A 15,470-nucleotide genomic window follows, 5' to 3' on the forward strand; every position below is an offset into this window, starting at 1 on the left:
AAAGAGGAATACAAAGTATTTTATTTCTGAAAATGCCCCTTCTAGCCTCAGTGAGCACAAAAATCCTATGAAAAATGTGGAGCATTGCACTCTGACTGCTTTTTGCATTAGCTATATTCCTAATTTCTATTTTGGCATTGATTAAGGTGATAATTCAAATCAGACTTATGAAGCAGAGGCAGTACCTTCTGTGAGTTCTTCCAACCGCTCAGTTCTTTCCTATTTTTTATCATTTTTGCATACGTTTGGATTTTTCTGTGACTCTCTGAGCCTCTCACAGTTTCACAGTCAGTCTGGAAATGCACTAAATGAAAACAGAAGAACATGAGAACATATGAGCAGGTGGTGAAGAACAGAAAAGTTAAACACCTCACTCACATATTCTTCTGCACTTATTCAGTCTTAGTGAAGTAATTAAGTATTATGAGGCAAATGCATAGAGTATATGAGTGAAATACCTTCCAGTCCATATTCATCAAGTACTGCTATACCTGCGCTCTCCTATCAGTTCATTATTCTGACTATTAAAAAAAGTCATATGAAAGTGAAATGATTTAAAGAAACAGTAGAACCTGAGTATGAAATAATTCCTTTGTAGGGCATTTTTATTACAAGATCTAATATTAATTTTAATGTAAAGATATTTCAGTCTTCACAGGTAAAAATGCCTATTAAACTCACTAGCAAACTAGTAGTAACACTTGGTAGAAATATATTTTAGTAGCACAGAATGTGAGATCCAGTTCAGTGGGCCCTGAGAGTGCTTCAGATTTCCGCAGAGTATTCACAGGATCAAGCTGATCATAGAATCACCAAAACTGAAAATAAATTGACCTCCAAGATCATCCAGCCCAACCATTCACCAAACACCAGTATTTCCCTCTTACCCACGTCCCTCATTATCACATATAAATGTTTCTTGAACACCTCCAGGGACACTGACTCCACCACCTGTTTGGGAGCCCATTCCAGTATGTGATCAGATGATTCTCAAAGATATGGCTATATACTCTTTTCTTTGGAATCCTTCCTGTTTCAAACAGTTGTGGTACTGACAAAAGAAAGGATATCTTCTTGTTCTTTAATACATTAAGGGATATTTAGAAAGCAAGCACAATCATACTATTAAAAGAAAAGAGTAGAATATGGGTGAGTTTTGTTTGAAAGCTCAACAACATTTTAGTGTAAGCTATATATATATAGCTGATTTTAACCCACTGTGTCTCATTTTCCCTTCATAACATTGGGATAATTCTACCTTAATTCATAGTGAGTTTTTGAGACACATATTTTTTGTGAAGTTTATTGAACAGAAGATTGTCATGATATTAAATCATTATCCTCTTTGCTTGCAAATCCCTCATCAGGACTTGTTGTATTTCAGAAATAAACAGTATTAATGGCTAGAAAGACAAGTATTTCATTTTTTGTTTTTCATGTTTCTCAGAATTTTTATCAAAGTTCCATGGAACTGTGTAACTGCAATAGCAAAAATAATTTACCAACTTTTATTTCAGTGACCTTTGTCCATATTTCTCTCCTTTTCTATTGTTTATTTTACTGCAAAAGACTCTTTCTTACTAGCAGGGACTATGCCTTCACTGTGTTTAATGACACAACAAGTTTATAATGTTAACTTCTTGAAAGTTTGCATTAGAAGATGTACATGCAGTTTGAACTTTTTATTTTATCTTCTCTAAATATATAAAGTGTAGGAGTGCACAGATTAGCTCACATCGGGTAACACCATTAGCAGAGGTGGGTCCATTCCTGTCTGTAACAGGCTCCAGCTGTATCTGGGGCAATGTATTATTTTCAAATAGCAGACAATAATTTTTTTCCTGAAGTATCTTCACAGCTGAACTATCAGGCTTTGTGAATATATTTGAGAATAAATGCCATCCTGCTTATTGTTACTGCAAGGAGTCTGTTTTCTCCATATCCTATGGTGAAGCACCACGGCTTTAATATATAATTTCAACATGAAAGTAGTTCCTCAGGTAATGTGATAACCTTTAGTAGTACAGTAGCTGGGAAATAAGCAATTGAAGCTGATTGAAGACTCTGAATTCTACACTGTAACTGACAATTTGATACACATCTATGTAGATTGTACCCAATTTATTCTTTGTTCTCTTTCCTATTTTGATCTGCAGGTATGGAATTGTTTGCCACTCTTCCACTTAGGAAATCAAGAACATTAAGATGATTAGAGTTTGCTGACAGTCTTGTGAAAACTTAAAAAAAAACCACTTAGATTAGAAGCAATCTTACTTCTGTAGTTTATGTTACCTGTAGTTCTCTCTCAGTTGGCTGCTGTGGAAACAAATGTCATATCTAAACTGCAGGATTGTGTTCCAGGTATAGCAGATGCAGTGCACATGATCCCTTGAGAAAGACAGTACTCTAGGAGAGGGATTTGTTCAGCAGAAGTCTGAAGTTTTGTCTCTGTACTTTGGCCCATGTGTGCTCAGTGCTGCACTAAAGACTGAAAGACTGAGAACAGAGATTAATTTTGAATGCTTTTATGATTGCCTTATCTCCCTCCTCACCTTTTTCTTCTTCCTGTGGATAGGTATTGTTTAGGACATTTTAAAGTGTCCTTCAGCTCATTCCTGCCAGCTCATGACCCTTGGGACCTGATCTGACAAAGAGAGAAGTGTCTCTGGGATTACCTCAGCCTCACACCTTGGGAAGATCTATCTGCATAGAGGATGGTCAGGGATTAGGTTTTACTAGTTTCAATCTGCTGCTGGAGTGGTTCCGAGTAAACAAAGGAAGAACTGACTTTTTCTTCCTAAGTTCTTCTGGGTATGATTCATTTGGTGATTCTGTGATGTAGCAACTTCTTACTCCACAGAAGTGGGTAAGTAATAATCACAAATTTATCAAGTAGATTTTAGTAGAAAAAAAAAAACAAACATATTTAAAGACAGACAAAGTCTTTTTTTCTACTGAGAACTGAGAACAAAGCAAACTGAATTTTCATTTCAAAATAATGGTTCTTTTAAAGGTAAAGCTGATAGAAAGGTCATTCAACCAGGAATAAGCATTATTTGGGGCTGACAGATATATTAGAGGTTGACTTGAAATACTGAAATTTTATAAGCTTGTTTCTGCCAATGAACTGGAAAAAAAAAAAAAAAAAAAAAAAAAAAAAAAAAGAATGCCCAAGGCTTTTGTTCTCCTCCTTTCTTGGCTTCACTAGGTCCTGTTGGCAGGGTGATGATTTTTTAACACCTTTGACTATAGCAGGTAATTAAATTGTCCAAGCTGGCAAAAATTCTTTTATTGCCACCATATATTGAAGATATGTATATATCATACAGCTTGATTAACTTTTTCAAAGACAGTTAAAATTATATGTATGTATGTGTATAGTTATGCAAATTTTAAAACCACAGTATTTTACTTAGAGTATCAGCTTGTTGAAATAAAGTCATCCTTATTTTACAGTGAGTCCTGATATCATGAGCTGTTTTACAATCATTTAGTCTTTACATTAAGTGAAACATTTAAAGGTATCAGAGTATAGAAGACATTTATATTTTGCACAGAACAAATGAGCTTTAATTACAAAGTGCTGACATAGATCAATACCTAAAAAAAGGCTTTCAACTTTCTCTCTGCTCTTGCATGTTTTTCTTTAGTTATTTATAGATAGATAGATAGATAAGGGTGACAAACAAGACATTTTATGACTACTGAGAGGAATTTGCACAACCACTGAACCACCAGAAAGAGAGTTTCCTACTGTAATTGTATTTCAGAAGTTAAAATGAACCTCCTACAAACCTGTTATTTATAAGTTTACAAGTTTTCATAGATTAGAGGATTTATAGCATTTGACATTTGGTACAGGACAGTAACAAGTTTTAAGTATGGGAAGGAATGCATACGGGACATTGATTAGCTTAAATAACTGTAATTATTTAATGTTAATGTTAGTTGACTCTCAAATTCTGCCTCTATGGATGAGGTTAGAAAAGAGATTAACTACTCCTACTTATATGCAACACATCAAAAATCCTAAATTTGAACATTTTGGCTTTATGTTTGTATCCATGCAAGGAATTTCTCACTATATTTTCTCACTACATTCATGAACATTGAAAGAGATTTATTATTGAAGGAGATGTTAGTTCTTTCAGAGGCTGATGTATCACCAGCTTTTCTTTGGTTGCCCCTTCTGCCAAATCACCTGTATTTGCTACTCTGAATAACTGTGCTGTTCCTAATGGCTTTGTTTGGTACTCCAAGTTGATGTTGCATCAAATTGTTTACTTGTATGTTTGCTTTCCACAAGAGTTCTCTTGTAAATTAGTAACAGTTAATGGGGAATTAAACTATTCTCAAAATTAACTATCAAATTTACTCAACAGAAGAAAAAATGACCTCTGCAGAGAATTGACTGTTACAAAAATATACCCCAGGGGTCATAGAGTAAGTCTTATGAAAATTGGTGACCATGGGGAAAACAAATTATTAAAAGCATTTCACGAGTAACAAAGTACAAACCAGAGACTTTTCTTGACCTTTCAAAAAATAATTACCTCCCTTCTAATTTATCTTACCTATCTAATTTGTTATAGACATTTAGAAATTAATATAAAATCTTCTTCTTGATCCATAGTTTACTGTGGTTCTCTTTATGAAAGCATCAAAGTTAGCAGCGAGGAGAGAAGATGAAGTAATACTCAACAGCTTCATGTATTCTGTTCACTTTAGTTACTATAAGCTGGAACAGGTGCAGAATCAACTAGAAATGACTGAACTACAAATCTGTCTGAATCCTTGTCCAAAGCTGAAACTGAAATCTGTTTTATCGCATGTACAAAATTCATCTGTCTTTCTGGAATGGAAAAAAAAACTGGAAACTTCTCCACAAATACTTGCTAATCAAGAAATTTAGATATCTCTCCATCTGAATGAATGTAAAAATATGTGTGATGACTGCCATGGAAGACAAGTGGTGACTGTACGCAACATTCAGTTCTAATTTTGCAGAGATCTAGAGTGAGTTTCCATAATAACATAAACTCCTCAATCTCTCTGGAAGCAAATTGAAAATCTGGCTTTATTTTGTTATTTCTCTATTGCTGAATTAAAATCCTACATTACATTCAATAATAATTGTGAATGTTATTATCAATTAAATTATTTACTCATGTTCCAGCTTAATTATGAGTAGGATTTCTCAACTTAATAGTGAAATATCATGACACCTGTAAAGAGAAAACTGTCCTTTTATTTTTGAATTAAGAGCAAGATGTAACAGATAGGTTTTCTGCAATATTGATTCTGTATCACTACTTCAGCTTTATAGTTTAAAATAATGAGTATATAAAGTAAATATTTATTACACCCCTGTGAGTTATTTAATAATAAATAATAATAAATGGTTATTTGGAAATATATCTAGTTCTGAATTTAAATTTATCGGGAGGCAGATCTTGGAAATCTTTTCCCTAACCTGAGTTATTTAAAAAGTTAGATAGAATGACACAAAATGTTTGCTAAGATAATATCCCCAATTCTACCATCTTGGAAACTGCTGAGAAACTTATTTCAGAGCAATTAATCATAGACATCGCAAACCTAACTCAACTTCCTTATTTGTCTCTTAAGTTGTTCAGTTGAAACAGGTTGAGATATACAGTGCATGATGTAAATCATTAACTCAGACTATGTAGTTAAAGTCTTATTAATGGAACATCAGTTTACAAAGAACAGAATAGCAACATGAGTGACATAACATCTTCAAAATCACTAACTAAACAGACTAGATTGGAAAAAATGTTCACTGATCAAAATGAGGAAGTTTTTTATTTTCAAAAATTCAAAATATTACAAAAAAATGTATTCTGATCTAACTATAAGAGCAAAAATGAAATTACAGAGTCCAACTTCACATTTTAAGATTTAGGAAACAGATTTTTTTTTATGTTATAGACTGCTGGAATCAAGTTTCTCATCCTTATCTTGATCCTTTTCCTTTCCTTTTTCCCTTTCCCATTTTACTCCCACAGTGAACAAAAAACAAACAAACAAAAAAATCATTTTTTTCCTGAGCTTTCAGAGCTCAGTTCCTTCTCTAAAAATGCACTGACCCAGTACTTAATTATTATCTGAGTAACTTGTTTTAGCTCTAAGAATACTCATAAATTTCAAACAGTGCATTAGCATTCTTCCAAGAAGCAAGGTTTTCAGCAATATCTTACTAGCCCATAGTACTCCTTGTATAAAATGTGTGCTCTAGACTGTATCTGGTTACTAAATAAATCAAGTGGTTTTAACTCAAATACCTTATGAATCTAATAAGTCTTTTTCTTCTAAGTCATTTATTTCAATCTCAGACAGCATAGTTAATTCCATGAATGCAAGCTGGATGTACCAGTTGGCTACGTAATGGCCTATATAAAACAATTGGTTTAATTTCAGTCTAGTTCTTAGTATCATGGAAACATAGAATAGTTTGGTTTGAAAGGGATCTTTAAGATCATCCAGTTTCAGTCCCCCTGATACAGGCAGAGGCATACACAACCTCTCTGGGCAATCTGTTCCAGTGTGTCACAGCCCTCACAGTAAAAGATGTCTCCCTAATATTCAGTATAAATCTTTTCTCTTCCAGTTTAAAACTGTTTCCCCTCATCCTTTCACTACATGCCCTTCTAAAAAGTCACTCCTCATCTTTCCTGTAAGCCCCCTTCAGGTATTGGAAAGCCACTATAACGTCCCCCTGAAACCTTCATTTCTTCAGCCTCAGCTATCTCAGTCTGTCTTAGTAGGGCAGTTGCTCCAGCCCTCTGAACTTCTTCGTGACCCTCCTCTGGACCCATTCCAACAACTCAATGTCCTTCTTGTGCTAGGGGCTCCCAAACTGGATGCAGTACTCCAAGTGGGGTCTCACATGAGTAGAGGGGCAGAATTACCTTCTTCTACCTGCTGGCCATTCTTCTCTTGATTCAACTCAGGATATGGTTAGCCTTCTGGGCTGCAAGTGTACATTGCCAGTTCATGCTGAGTCTTTCATCAACCAATGCAATCAAATCCAGGGCTACTGTCAAGTGATTCTCTACCCAGCTTGTATTTGTGCTTGGGATTTCATCATTATCTTTCATGGGCCTCAGTAGGACCTTCAGAAGGATTTGTCTACTCCATGATCTTGCCATGCACAGGGGTGAGACTGTCTGGCCTGTAGTTTCTTAGATCATCTTTCCCCGACTTGAAAATGGGGGTTATATTTCAGTAGGAACTTCAGCAGGCTGCCATCTCCTTTCAAATATGATGAACACTGGCTTGGTAACTTCAGGCTGGGGATGGATCTCATTGAATCCCATGGACTCATGCCTCTTTAAGATATTTAGGTGGCTTTGAATCTGGTCTTCACTTGCAGTGGGCACATCTTCCTTTTCACAGTTATTACCTTTACTTTCTGCAACTTGAGTGGTGCAGCTGGGGCCCTTGCTGGTAAATGCTGAGGCAGTCACTGAGCACTTCAGCTTTCTCTGTAGCCCTCATGGCCAGGACAAAGAGTACCTCCATCTCAATTTGATCATTGTGTACCTACATTTCAGTGTGAGCAGTGGGGAAGGTAGCAGCTGTATTCTCTTCACCTTTGATGACTCTAGAGAACAATTAACCTTCTCTTAACTTTTGCTCTTGTGTCAGTGGCTAAGGATAAATTATATAACTTTTATATACATCTAAGATGACATGCTATAATTTTAAAAAATGCCAGCATAGTAAAATAACACAAAACACAAATAAAAGCACTAACAGTTTCTATGTAATTACGTCAAAGTTGTCACTTTTCTGTATGTCATTGGTGCATTAGTACATAACAAATGTGAAGCACCCAACTAATCAATACACCCCATCAAGCACAACTGCATTACCATGAGCTTATTACTATGTTATCCCTTCTGATTCTTTTTCATTTATTTATTTATTTAATCTTTGTACAACGCATTACCAATCCTAACATAAATTGTGACATCTTAGACTGGATCATTAGCAAGTTCTGGGCAGAGTGGTTGCTATTTTGCAACCTGCTTTTAAAAGGCCTACTAGAAAGCAGCATCAATTACAGCACACTGTGAGACCAGAACAGCTGCTGAGATTTTTCTGAATGCAACATGGATACTGACTTTGTTAGAGCCTGCTAATTCACACTGAATATGTGTGATTAATGCATATAACATGCAAAGAACCATGGCTGAATGTACTGAACTGGTTCACTGTGTCAGTGGAAGTACAATTTTGTGATGACCACTTTCACCAGAGTAAGGCAGTGTCTTACCAGCATATCCAAGTATATCTCCGTGGTAGCTGGCTGCACCGTACAGTACTTTTCTTTGTCCATGAATTTGGTGAACATTATATTGTTTCATCAGGCACTGAAATCCATTTCAAACATCGCTATAATTAATAGCTGTATTTCAGAGTTACAGAACTTTTGCATAGGGCAAAGGAAAAACCAAAGCTAGGTACTGTGTTGCATAAATATGGACAGCCAAAAAGTTGATATTGACCACTCTGAATGATATAGCCTGGGACACAGCCTTTGAATGAAGCTCCTTACCTCCGCTGCCAAATGTTCACTCTGGGAAGCCAGTTTTACAGCAATAGAAACCTTTTCACTAGCTTGTTACAAAGCTTCCTATCACAGACATGTAAATTTAGGCTTCCTAGACCTGGATCTGTGTTTCACCCCTGAGTCGAGTCTGCACTAAAAAATCAAGGAAGAAGAAGCAAATGCTCCACTGTCCTTCAATTTTTGTTTACATTTAGTAAAAAGAAAATGTAGTAGCAGGACAAAGTTCCTGTTAAGCAGGAAAAGAAGAATAAGGGCACTTTCCTGTTGCTTAAATATACCTTGATAAGTCATTCCAGATGTTCCACATGGTGTGACAGTTTTTGTATAGATAGGTATAGCACAAATCTAATCTCCTAGTGTCCAGGCTTTGACATGCACAAGGGAAATATATTGTACCAGACAGCTGAATCCTGAGTCACTTGCTGCATACTAACTCCCAAGAGATTTTTATTTTACATTTTTTTCCTATGTGAAGAGAACAACTACTTGAATTTCAGTTTGAATCACTTTTAAATTAAGGTTGTAGGAGGGGATTGGACTAAAAATGTACAAACAAGAAAACTGAATGAAAGTAGATTCTGATTTCATCATCTGAAACAGTTGCATTCACCCAGAAATTTCTTTCCACAACATGGATTTCCCATAGAAACGTGTAAGTGAGAAACAAGGTCCAAATTCCTATGAAGGTTGGAAATTAATGTTTCTGAGAACTTCAGAATCACAGAATCACATTATAATCATCTTTTGTCTTCACAAAATAATTTCTGAAATGAGCTATTTTATTTTTTTTTAATGCTTGCAGACAAGTAAGCACAGCTTCCATCAAATATAAAGTTATTGTTTCACACAGAGATGTTAAGGAAACCATGCAGACAAACACAGCCTATGGATTATTGAGCAGGATGCCTGAAGTTCAGTAGACATATGTTCTGCTTTACGGTACGAAGCAAGAAAAACAAACACTGCTCCCAAGGCTTTCAATAATTCGCACACTCAGTTAAAAGTATTTTGTCTAGAAACAGAAACAAGAAATGTGAAATACAGAAATTCAACTAACAGATTTGGGCTGAATCTCCTTCTGAAACTTATCCTTTTGACCTAGGTCTTTTTCTTCTCGTTTGTTATGCATATATATATACATGTGTATGTATGAACAAATATGTGTATGTGTAGATATTCATTATGCAGATGATGGATTTCTGTTTAAAGGCTCTCAATCTGCAGCAGAGATTACAGATGTGTGTAGAAAGAATGCAAAGACGTACAGTCAGGGCACGCAGAGAACAGAACAGAAACAGCTCTGATCCAAAGATTTTGTTGAACCACTCCTGATACCATAGGTCATAAAGAGCACAGAAATACTGGAAAGAAAGATCTAGGAAATGTATTCCTGTTATCACTGAGGGAAAATGAGTTAGAAAGTGAGCTGCAAACATTTTCAGTATATGGAGCACCTACATACAATAGGAATACCAGGGGCACATGGAGTGTGAACAGAGAAATAACAAGTTGATGCTAAACTCTGGAGAAATTATCTTCAACAGATGGTGGTGAATTCTGGCACTAGTACAAGCAATTATCACACAGAAGAAAACTCAGCTGCCGTTGAAATGTGGAGCAAGGTGCAGCTACCAGGTGACTGACTGAAGCTGCTAATTGGAGGATAGGTTGGGTAATGTGGCTCTAAGTCATGCCTCAGTGCTGCCTGCTACTGCAAAGGGCTGTTGTTAGTTCTGTTCTCAACTCTGAGTTAACTTCCAGTTGCTACACTTGATAGATTAAAGCCGTTACTATTCTTCCATATACAATTTGCTGATCATTTTAGAGGGAACAGCTCCCAAAATACAGAGCTTCTGTATCATATAAAAATGTTTATTCCTTTTTCGTTCTGCAGAAAATACTGAACTCTTAGAAATGAATTAATGTTGGTGCAGCAACAATGCAGAACTTTTTAAAGCAAAACCATTGCAAAACATTTACACACCAGAGATGACTAGTTAGGAAAATAAGTCATGACTGCAGAATAACAACAACAACAAAAGTTTGTTTTAAATATTTGAACTTTCCACAGAAAATACTGACATATGTTGTAAATTTCAGAATATTTGCATTATACAAGGAAATAATTTCTTCCTTTTTTGTTATGAACTGTTTCTTTAACAGTATATGAGCAACAAATTCAAGCCTTGAAACAGGTTTATTAACTTTAAGAACTTTTTATATACAAAATTGTGAGCTAAATTATCCTGATAAATGCAATTCCTATTTTTTATGGTTCTGCTGAATGCTTGCTTAAGGATGTTCATTATACATACAAAGCCTTATTTCACTTTAACTTATTCAGTTAAAGAAATTGCAAGCTCAGTTAAACAAAATGGAAAGCAACAAACATTTTCCTGAAGATGCATTGTCAAGCTCTACAAAATTGACATTTTACTTCACAAGCACAAGGGATAGTGAAAGTGTAGCAGCAATACAGAACAATAATTAGATTATAGAAATAGAGGAAAAATTCTATCAAGCTGGGTGTAAACAAGGTCTGAACTGGAATGGAAAGAAGTGGGCATAAATAGTGCATACCTGTGTCCCGGGACCAATGGGATCCCATGTGAATACCAGGTGAGTGAGGACAAGGTTGTGAAGCCAATTACAGCTGATAGGAAGAGATGAAGAATTCATCTAGCAAGAAGATGTAGTGATGGAAAGGAACACATGAGCTGCTTGTCCCATCAGGTAACTTCATTAAAAGGCTGACAAAACAGGGAAATCATCTTTCCTGGACTACAAATACATTACTGGTGGACTTCCCAAAGAAAAAGCTATGTAGAAATAAAAGCTATTGATTGTACATAGGAAACTGGTGCATTTATACTAAAAAGCAGCTGAGTTTTTTTGTCTGTAACTAGGAAAGATCTTGCTTAGAAAATCTCTGCAAAAACTTCCTACAGTTCTGCTGAGCCATTTGCACAGAATTGCCACATATTTCAGACTCAGAAAGACTCAGAGAACTCCCACTATCACCTAGACAACGTCCAGGGCAGCAAAGCCTGGAGTGCCTCACCTGCAGGGGCTACAGGTCTGTAAAGACAATCAAACAGCCCTAAGACAGTGCTTACAACAGAGCCTTATGACAAAGTCAATGACAAGGCTCTCTTATAAATCTAGATGGGTAAAAGTCCATAAAGGACTATAGTCTTCCTGTGTGGCCTGTGAGAGCTCTTGGTCAGACAATACCAAGCATTTACTGTTGGAACCTGGGACGAAGAAGTTTGTTCCTCTTGTCCCATGGAAACTTCAACAGTAGAAGAATGTGTTTGACACCTGTAAATTTTGCATCTATACTTTTCCATATACTTTTCCACTTCAGTTTATTTTCAAGGAAATGTATCCAGGCAAATTGAGAAGTTCTTGATTATACTGAGAAAAAACTGTAATGTTGCTATGTCATCATACAAAACATTTGGTATCTTCTTCTAAAAGAATACTTAGGCCTGAAAACCAATTCTCATCATTCTTTTTACTGATATATCAATGTTTTTTGTCATTATTTTGAAATTATCTTTTAATCCCCTTTTCAGCAATTTTCTTTATCCCCACTGTCTCTACAGGAGTGATATCAGGTACCTCTATTTCAGAGGCAGATAGTTTAAACTCAATTTGAAAATAGCTTGCAGTTTATTCCAGAAAAGGTTGACAATCAGCCTTCTTTAATACTATCATGCTAAGCATTCACAATTGCTTTTCAGGTGAGTAGTTAAAACAGCAATATATTTTGCTTTGTATACAGGTACCTCTTTGCTCTGGACTACATTACTCTGAGCTCATGGGCTTTAATAGCACAAATAATTTTTTTTTTAACATCTTTTGTTCAGTAATAGATTTGTGCGGATATTTCAAAGCAAGTGAAAATGATACTTGAATTCTTGATGTCCTAATAATAATTTTGAGGTGCAGCCTGCTGTAATAATAATCATGCTTTTTTCAGCCTTCTCAGAAATCACTCCCATTTTCCTTAATATCTTCTGTTTCAGGCTGATTACTATTTTTCACATTTCAACTGCTGAAAAGCTTGTGTGTGGTAAACAACTGCTCTTTTGGATAGTTTCAGGTTATTAGAGTTTAGCTGAAGCTCTTATGCAGCTGGGGTTTTGTTTTTATGATATCTCTACATTCACTGAACAGTATGTGGAAAAGTATTAATCAAAAAGGTAGCATTTCCAAAACACCATCCTTCGTGTGTAGAGCATAAATTTACAATTTCTTTTCTTAGGAAAAAATACTTCAAATAATATGTGATTCAGCATGACAAGAGTGGGACGTAGTTGAGAGACTGGATTATTTATTTGTTTATTTATTTATTTATTTTCAACAGCTTTAGGTGAATATAAATGCCTCTGAAAGGGGCAGCCAGATATGACTGCAGAGGTGAGATGGTCTGAATGACATTCACCTCCTACAGCCACTTTACCTTCTATACTGTGAGAAACAACATAAAAGGAGTTTTCTGATGAAATGTCAGCATCAGCTGTGGTGAAACCCACTATTACAATGGACAGCAACCTTTCACAATTCATCAGTTTCACTACTTTTGTCTGCAGTCTCCAAGCTCCTCTAACAGTAAGCTACTCAAGGCTGTGAATCAGGGTGATTTCTCAGTGGTAAGTCAGCTGGGTTTTAGCCTTTGGTTGTGTTCAGAGTTCCAATATTTGTTGACAATGCCCAGGCTGTCATTGTATATTAGTTAAATGGAAATATGAGCACAAAATTTCAAATGGATATCAAAAGCAATGATGAAAGATAACTGGTTGCTTGCAGAGTTCAGGGTATCATCACTCCATGCACAGCATTATCGTGTGGAAGGAACTACACGCTTTGGGTGACATTGTCTTGCTGATGCCTCCATGATGAGGGATGCAGAAGGTCTGTGACTGATGCTTCTCTGAATTGCTTCAGATGCTTCTCATACAATTCTCCTTCTGTCTAGTTGCCTAGTGGAAACTGTGTAAATCTATCATAAGTTGTAGGATTTGCTATTACATGTTATCTTAACTTCACAAAGGTCCAAGATGGTCCAGAGGAAGGCCATGAAAATGGTCAAAGTGCTGAACTCCTCTCTTGTGAAGACAGTTTGAGAGATATGTGCTTTCTCAGTCAGGAGAAAATAAAGCTTCAAAGAGACATTAGTGTAGCTTTTCAACCTATAAAGCAGGAAGAAAGTCTTCATAGAAGGGCCTACCATAGCATTGCAATGGGTAATGATTTTAAACTAAAATCTGGACTGAATATTATAAAGAAGATTTTTTACAGTGAGTGTGGGATGGCACTGGAGTTGGTTGCCCAGAGATGTAATGACTGCCCCATCATTGGAAGTGTTCAAATTTACTTTGGATGGAATTTTGAGCAACCTGATTTAGAAAAAATGTCTCTGCCTGTGACAGGGGGGTGGACTAGATGATCTTTAAAGGTTCCTTCCAACCCAAACCATTCAATTCCATTATTCTATCATTATTCCATATTCTCCAACATGCCTCTGAATACCCTCTGCAGCATGAACAGGAAGAGCTGCAAATCAACAGAGAAAGAAGATTTGCACAGCTGCTCTTAGATCTGCACATGCCAGGCATGGACAGGGTAGATGAGGTGATTTTCCATGTGGCAATACAAGCTTCACCATTTCAAAACCAACAGTTCCACACTATACCTTTGGATATAACCGTAAGTCCTTCATGAGATGATTTTATTTTCCACTCATCAGTCAGATTAGTAAGTAAGAACATCAGTATCAGTAAAGAAATTTGGTATGAAAGTTTAACATTGAACTGTGGGGCACTACCACTAATCTGAACAATATTGCTAATTGTGAATGCTGGAACTGCATCATAGTATCTTGCTATACCTCTTCCACACTCTCTTGGAGACACATTTTTCCTTGCTAGTAGAGGAATACTTCGGCTAGCACTTCTTGTCGTGCTATGCACGTGGTGGTGCCCCTTATGAACCTAAGCTAAGCTCCATGCAAAGCTCCCAAAATAAATGCTATCATTAGAAAGCTGCCTGTTTGCATAGAATACTCAATAGGCATTTCCCTCTCTTATACCCATACAGTCCTTCATATTTGTGAGGTGTGTGAAATGGTGCTGGGTCAGCAACAGTAGGAGCACACTATCCTCGCTGCAATATTGTTCCTAGACTGAACTGTCCACATAGGATGCTATCGCATTCCACACCACACTTTAGTTTCAGTGTCCCCTAAGGCAGAAGTTTTTAAATGTTTGTTTTCTGAAATAATGGGAAGATCAAATCTATATTACTGCTATAGAAAAATGTTATTAGTTCCTTAGCTTAAAATGAGAACAGCTTGTAAGAGAATCAAGCTTCCACCCTGAAAATAGATTGGAGGATCTGCACACTACAAAAGAGAACAGATTAACATCCTGTTATTAGTTGATATATAAAGAAAGTGAAAGATTATTTCAAACAAATGTTGAGAAAAATTATTTATTCCTAAACTACATGATAATTTGTAATTACAATAGAATCTTGCTTTTTAGCAGCACCAGAGAGAAAAATCTGAAAAATACTTCCTTAAGGTTGTTACTATAAGCACTACTCTGATCCACCCTTGCCTTTCTCTCTTCCTCTGCTCTGTGTACCAAAGCATATGGAAAACATTCAGCTGGGCATGGAAAGAGGAGCAATTACAAGTGCCTCCATCCATGTGAACAATCTCAATGAACTGAGCACTGAACCTGATAATGTATTGAGATTCTTTGATGATGAACATTCAGAGCAGCCACAAATTGTGCACGTTTTACATTGTTTTCTCTGACGAAAATAATTTTGACATGAGTCTCAAGACATGCAAGACACC

This window comes from Coturnix japonica, chromosome 1, assembly GCF_054131305.1.
Source record: "Coturnix japonica strain WE chromosome 1, WE-NBRP24, whole genome shotgun sequence".
Taxonomy (NCBI): domain Eukaryota; kingdom Metazoa; phylum Chordata; class Aves; order Galliformes; family Phasianidae; genus Coturnix; species Coturnix japonica.